This window comes from Octodon degus, unplaced genomic scaffold (assembly GCF_000260255.1).
Source record: "Octodon degus isolate 3935 unplaced genomic scaffold, OctDeg1.0 scaffold00041, whole genome shotgun sequence".
In the NCBI taxonomy this organism is placed as follows: Eukaryota; Metazoa; Chordata; class Mammalia; order Rodentia; family Octodontidae; genus Octodon; species Octodon degus.
Window position 1 is genome coordinate 7439673 of NW_004524617.1, and position 8068 is coordinate 7447740.

Genomic DNA, 8068 nt, shown 5'->3' on the forward strand with positions numbered 1-8068 from the left:
CCCTGTGCTTTGCTAAGCTTGTTCTAAGTAGGTGCTTTAGACCACTGAGCCATCTCACCAGCCCCTTTTTATCATTTTAAAGATGTAGAATCAGAGTCCTGTCACATATTTATTCTAAACAAAAGTCTGCTTAATTCTTATTTTGATTTTCTTGCATGTATTGTATCTTTATCTCTGGTTCCTATTAAGATTTTAACTTGGGTTGCACTCAATTTGATTATGATATGATGTGGTATATTGCTTTTCTTTAGGTTTCTTCTATGTAAGGACTATTGAATTTTATGGGTTTTTGTGTCAAATTTGGAAAAAAAATTAAGTAGTAATTTCTTGAATTTCCTGACTCCAAATACATATATGTTACACAACTTGATGTGGTCTCCAAGTTCATTAATGGTTCCTCTATCTGTCTTTTTCTGTTTTCCTCTAGATTGCTCTAGATTGTATGGTCCTGTCTCTACCCTCTGCCAGTGGCTAATCTCCTGTTAAAGTGATATAATGTAGATTTTGTCTCCTAGGCTGTAATTTCTTTTCAATGAATTTTTCTCTATGCAATATGCTTAATCTTTTGTCTATTTTCTTGAATAAAAGGAAGAGATATAGTGATGGATTTAAGGTTTTCATTTAATAAGCTAACATCTTTTTTGTGATTACTTAAGCTGTTTCTACTGATTTATTTTTACATGTTTTGGACAATACTTTCTTATTCTTTTGAAGGATGTAATTTTATTTGAATGCCAGAAATTGCAAATATTACCTGTTAGGCCCTGGTTATTCTTAAATTACCATAAAGCAGCTTGACTATTTTAATGTTATCTTTTAAGTTTTTCTAGCGTGGCTTTCCTCTCTGGCTTGATTTTCTACATTACTGCAGCAATGTCAATATGAGTACTCTCCCCTAGACCCTGCAATTTAAAAGCCTTTCCAGTTTGATTGGTGAAAACATGATGTAGTTGTCACTTTCTGTAATTCTATGAAGGCGTTCATTTGAAGATTGTTAAGGAGTATGAGCTCTCCATACTCACTAGCTAAGAGTATTGCTGGCCCCATCTACGTGAAAGCTGAGAGGAAACATAAGACCTTGAGACAAACTCACCAATTCTTTAAACTCCAATTCTTACAGGGCAATATGAAGAGGACTAAGTGACATCTGCATGTGGGGTAGGTTGTATTACAACAAAGAACTCCTGAGTTTAGTAAATCTAGGAATTTGATAGTGAACAGCTACTGTGGTTTTCCTTTACATTCAAGAGGGACACTGCATCCATCTTCTCTGACAATTCAACATAAGACATCCATGAAAGAATATAGAAGAGCAAAAGCGATCAGTGATTGTTTGTAAGCTATACAAAAATGCAAGACCATTATGGGCTATAATATGTCCTTTTAAAATTTTATGTTAAATTCTAACCTTCAACGTGACTATTTGGCTATAGGGCATTTGAAAAGGTAATTAAGTTTAACTGATGCTCCTATAAGAAGAAGCAGAAATAAGCACAGATATCTCTATATACCCACCCTGAGAAAAGGCTGTGTCAGATCATAAAATGAGGGCAGGAATCTGAAGCCACACAAAAAGGCTTCAGTATAAAATCAAATCTGATGGAACCTTGATCCATCAGAAATGTGGAGTTTCCAGAGCTGTGAGATAAAAACTTTCTGCTGTTGGGAATATCCAGCCCATGGCATTTTGATCATAGTTTTTAAATACTAACACACACACACATAGGCAGAGATTGGCATCTAAACAGTTATTTCCCTGACATCAGGCAATTTCCTCAAGTATACCTATTGAGCTATACTGAGCAGAACACGTAAATGACTCACGAAAATCTATGGAGACCCTTTCTGCGCAACTCTTGCTCATGCAAACTTTCCAATTCCCTAGCTCCATCATTTCAACTCAGAGTGAACACAGGTTTTGCAGCTATCTCTGACATGAAGTTTGGACAATTACAGGCTTCCATCATTTTTGCTTTGTCTTAGGGTTCACTGCTTTATGTAACCTGATAAAGTGTCTACAAGCCATTCATAAATACTTATTTTTGTCTTCTTCAGTTTAGTTAATGAAGGAAGGTACATCCAGTCACAAAACAAGAGGAAGTATCTCACACTGAAGAATAAGTTGTTACTTTGAAATTAAATATCCACTCTTTCAAAGGGGAATAACAATGGGATTAAATAAAAAGTTATTAAAGGGATTTGAACTCTTTCCAAAGAAATTTGTACACAAATATTATGTTTCTGCACTACTAACTAAACATGGAAGGTTCAAGTTAATTTATGCAGTTTGGTAAAATACAAAAAAATGATCATAGTAAACACAAAATCCCTCTCTCATTACTGTGGATACTGCAGTGAAGCTCAAGGATAGTATTTCTTTTCTGCATTTGCAGTTGCAGAACACATAAACCCAACACATCTTTACCCTGTATGTCACTATTCCCAAATATGTAGGTATAAGCTTTCGTATCTTTTTTTATTAAAAAGAAAGCAAAAAAATAGGAAATGAATGAGTTCATTGGAACATGTGCTGAAAATCAAGAGCAGACAAAAATGGAGTCATGTAAAGTCCATGATATTTTAAAATGTCTAAACTGATAAAGGCAGAAAATAAAATATTTCATTTAGTGCAGCCAATTTTATAAAATATTGGAAAATTGTTTCAAGAATGATGAAATATTAGAAAATGCAAAGAAAGTCAAAGGGCCATGAGGCAGAGAAGATATTAGATTGAGGAGTATTTGCCTTGGGGATAGCAACCTCCTTAAAAAGGACTTTTAAAACGTCACTCCTCTCCATCAACAGGAAGATTTTGTCCTGAAAAGTACACTGTGAAACTGTTTTAAATTTTTTTTAAAGTCCATAGCTAGAGAAAAAAGATCATGTAGAAGCAATTTAGAAAAGCAGCTTCTTGTCCCACACACTCATATTGGCAAAGAAATGTTAAGGAAAATACTGGCATGAAAGGGAACTAAATTTTATTTTCAAATAATTTTTGTTTTATTTTTCATGAAGAATAGTTTTTCTTCCAGTGGAAAAATTTATCACGCAATGAAATTATTAGGAAAAGAGAAAAAAAGAGGATGCAGAGGAAAGGCAGGAGAAAGAAAGGAAGGAGCAAAGAAATAAAAAAACAAAGCAAGGAAGGGAAAATTCTTCAATGTAGGATTTACCAATCTATAGGCCTACAACTTGTTTTTTTTCAAATGAAGTTTTTTTTTTTTTTTTTTTTTTACACTGTCTCAGAGTTGGCCAAGTAGCTTAGTGGATTAAAGCACCTGCAAGCAGGCACAGGGGCTGGGGGTTCAATCCCATGGCCTGCTGTGTGCGCTGAGATGGCAACTGAGACTGGGCATGGTGGTGCGTGCTTGTAATCCCAGCTCTTGGGAGGTCGTAAACAGGAGGATTGCTATGAGTTTTATCTAGTAGTGAGACCCTGAACACCCTGTAGAGCCTTCCTTAAAATAAAAAAAAAAAACAAAACCAAAAATTGTCTATGACTGCCTTTGCAATTCAATGATAGTAGTTGGATCTAAGATTTTATGACATACAAAACCAGAACTATTTACTTTCTGAAACTTCATAGAAGTTTACTGGCACTAGCCCTAAGAAAGTATGTTCTCTACTTATTAAAAATGTTCATTCTGATCTGGGCATATGGTGAGGAAGCTGAGGCAGAAGGATCACAAGTTTAATCCCAGCCTGAGCAATTTAACAACTTAGCAGGATTTTATCATAAAATAAATTTTTTAATTAGGCTCTAAATGTAGCTTAGCATGAAGATTTTGCTTTCAATCCCTAGACATCCCCTTACACAATTACACACTCTGAGCAGAGCTATTTTGCTTTGAAATTCCTAGGCCAAAAATGAAGTTATAGTTTTTATTCTACTATTTAATATTTGGTGACATTTATCTTTTTCTGCAGTATCACAATGTTTTGATGGACTAGAATAGCAGTGGCTAGAATCAAATTTATATTTTACTGGAAATTTACTTTCTCTGTTATTCCTCCTAATTGGGTATGTAATAGAGAATGGATAAATATGAGTTTTTGTCTCAGTTTGTACCTGTATGGATGTATCATTACTGCAACTAGTTTTAATAAGTATTTTTCAGTACATTTTTCAGGTTTTTTCTCCCTTTGCATTTTTTACATATTCTTTCAGAATGATGCTAGCAAATAGTGAAATAACAGTGAGGTTAGGAAAGAATTAGGGGAGAAAAATTTGGCTTACTGAATGACTAAGTTGCTCTTTGAATTCTTATGTTGATATTTAATGGTAAATTATAAATGTCTAGAATCAGTTGGCATTTCTCTCAAGAATTATGGAAGATACTTTTTCTATCCACCTAATTTGGATTGTGTGGGTTGTTACACATAATCTGATACTTCTTCCAACATAAATTATTTTCATTCCAGCTCTTTGAACATGCAGTTTCACAAGTATATTTGCTATGATTACTCTTCGCATGTTTAGTTTCTATTACTCTATTTAGTATTCATATTGAGCTTCAATTCCCCTTCCTCAATTCAAATGATCCCTAGTATAACATTTGCCATACAATAGTTAATCATTTGCTTTATCTCACTTACTATAAATTTCTCTCTTAGTGGAGTATTAGAGCTGAATCTCTCTTGCTTACTCTGTATCTCCAATGACAAGGAGTGCTGGTACATTGTTTTTCTCTTGATTCTATTACAAATCAATGGAAATTAGAAGGTGATATACTGTTACACTTGTGCACAAAAGAAGCATGATTTCATAGGTCTAATATTAAGATACTGATAGTGATGTCTTCCTTCTGGAAATTCTAGGTTAGTTCACCATGTCTAAACTTCCATATCTGCCTGCATTCCGTGGCTTGTCGCCCCTTCTTCCATCATCAATGGCAGGAAAAACTAATTGAGTCCTTTCTATACTGCTGTCCTTCTAGTTCTGTCTTCCTTGATTACATTTCCCTCTTCCCTTTTAAGAACCCATGTGATTACATTGCATTTATCAGTATAGCCCAGGAAAGTCTCACCATTTTTGAGGCAACTGATTAAGGACCTAGGATCTAGAGTCACCTTCTACTTTAATTCCTCCATTCCCATGTAGCAAAACAAGGTTAGATTTTTTGGGTACTAGGACATGGGCATCTTTGGGGTCATTAATTTACCAAGTAGAATTCAATGCTACATGAAATTCTGTCAAGTAATAGTTGCTACATAGAAGTGTCCATAGATGAATGCTTGGATAAGTAGGCATAAAGTGACAGAAGATGTTATCCAGAGAATAGATCTTGTTGCCAGCCTGAGGAAGAAATGGAAGTAATAAAACTTTGAAAAAACTTGTTGAAGTGTTTAAATCTCAACAGTATCTTTGGTGTCATAGTTCTTATTCTTCTCTGTTGGAATGAAAAAGCAATATACCACCAGGACAGAGATTCTCAAACTTTCTAAAACATCAGAATATAATGAAGACTGTGTTAAACACACACGTTTGGGCTCATGTATGGCATCACCTTGTTAATTGGTCCTTACCAATGTACATAAATTTGTATTTTCAAGAATTTTGGAGATAAGACTGATCATGGTGGTGTGAGCCTTTAATCCCAGCACTTGGGAGGCTGAAAACAGGAGAATCACTATGAGTTATGAAGTGAGACCCTGTGAACCCTGTAGACCCTGTACTAAATACATGAAAAAAATAATAAAATAAGAAAGAAAGGCCAGGATCGGGGAGATATCTCAGTGGAATAAGCGCTTCCCTGGCAAGCGCAAGGGTCTGAGTTCAATCCCCGGTACTGCAAAAAAAAAAAAAGAATTTCTGAGGTAAAGTTGATGCTGGTGGTGTAGGCTCCATATTTTGATAACTGGTGTAGTAAAAAGGACACAAGTTTTCTCAAAGGCCAGTCTTTTGGCTTCAATATCTCTTCCATCATTTATTATTTGTGTTACTTGTGTTGAGTTATTTAACTTTACCTAACTTGAGTTTACATAGAGATGCAATGAGATAACAATTTATAAAGTTATGCCAGACATCATGAATCAGAATATTACTCCTTCACTAAAAGACATGTAAATTTATTGTTTTCTAGAAGATACTCAATGAATATCAGTATCCTCTACTTTGCCCATGAAATGAAGGTACTATTGTTTTGAACAAAGAAAAATTATGAATTGCAGTGGAACAGGAAAGTGTTTTACATGTCTACAACATTGTTTAAGGCTCAAGAAAAAGAAGAATCAGGATGCTTCTGGATCCTGCATTAGGGAGTGTAGAAGCACAGAGACATGAGGCGGGAGGAAGGAAAAAGTGCTAAGAGTTAAAGTCCCTGTATTAAAAGAGTGGGCAGCAGCTGTAGCCTTAGATGCAGTTTAAAATCTTGATTGATTTTAGACTAATTGGGACCAGTTATGATAATTAGTATTCTCTTCTGCTCATAAATGATCATAAAACTCATTAACACTAGGTCTTTTTAAAATTATATCTGATTTAGGATGGACGATAAATGCTGGTTTTAGATTTTTTTTTAAGGCTTAATGCTTCTGCTTTAACTTCTCCAGGGAAATATATCTGTTTATGAAGTTTCCTTGTTGTTTGGTCTGATAAATGTAATTTACTTTCATTTTGTAAATATATGTTTCTGAGATTATATGAAAGTCTTGAAAGACCCAATATTCTCGTAATTCTGTCCAGCATTTCAAAATGTTGCAATTTAGATTGATATGGCTTCTTCGAACTGAGACTTACTAGCGATTCGTTTGTATTTTTGCTCTACAAAATCCTATTAGTAGTTATGCCTTAAAAGTGCAAGTACTTTCCCAACTTAAACTGAAATTATTCTAAAATTTCAGTCTCTTATTCTAATACATTGAAATATGCATATGAAACATCCAGCAACATATTACACAGAATTCTCATTAGGCAACTTTTATCATATAGGTTCCATGATCGAGCCAACACTGGAAGTATTTCTGGGAAGCTTGTGCCACACTAAGATCCACATCAAATGGCAAGTGATGATACCCCTTCTTTGCTGAAGTTTGTAGCTGGTTTCTTTGCAAAAAAAAAAAAAAAAAAAGCTAAATGGGATATTTTTTTCATCTTGCCCGGAAGACAACAAACTCCCTTTATCTCTTCCAACTCTATCTTCTGCTGTTATGTCTCCTGCTCCCAGGGACAGCCATTGACCAACAGCTGAGTGACAGGGGCATACTAAAAGCTGCCTCCTCGCTTCAGTGGTATATTTTATTTTGCAATCCCTACTCTACATGTTCTGTGGGGTTAGGCTCCATCAAGGCTCCAGACTCACCTATGTTGTTTCTTAACTCTTCACACCTGCTGTGTTTGTACCCTTATTTTATTTTCTTCTAGAGTATTACCTAAATAATTTGTTCCTGAATCCCAACATGCATTTGCTTCTAGGAAAGCCATTTCAACACTCCTGAAATTGCATACTAAGTTATTTGTGAGCCATCTTTATCTTTTATCTTTCAATGTTTTGCAACATAAAGATGTTAAAGTGCTATAACCTTCTGCCTGCATAGGATACAGAATATAATAAATTGTGGTGAAGTGGTGTGAGTCATTTGATCCAACCACCATCAATTTACAGAGATCATCCACAGTGCTAAATTTGAGTGGCTGTCCTTTGGCCTGAATGAGAGGGAAAATGCGAAAGATGCAGAAACCAACTGCTGCAGGTGATGAGGGGCAAAAAGCAATTGTGGATACAAAAACTAAATTACAGCCTGATAATCTAGCAGCTAGTATTAGGAGACAAATGTTTTATTGTGTTTTCTGCCACTCTAACCAAGTATAACTGACCAGGGAAATATTGAACTACAGAAAGTTATGTAGCTTATGTTCTGCAGGTGATGGTGGCCAAGATTGAGGAGGTGCGCCCAGCGAGAGCTTAACTGTTGCAGCATAACAAAGAGACAATGTATCAAATGGACAGAGTATGAAACAGTGGGGATAAGGAAAGGAAAGAAAGAGGGAAGGGGGTAGGATAGGATGGAGAGAGAGAGAGAGAGAGAGAGAGAGAGAGAGAGAGAGAGAGAGAGAGAGAGAGAGAGA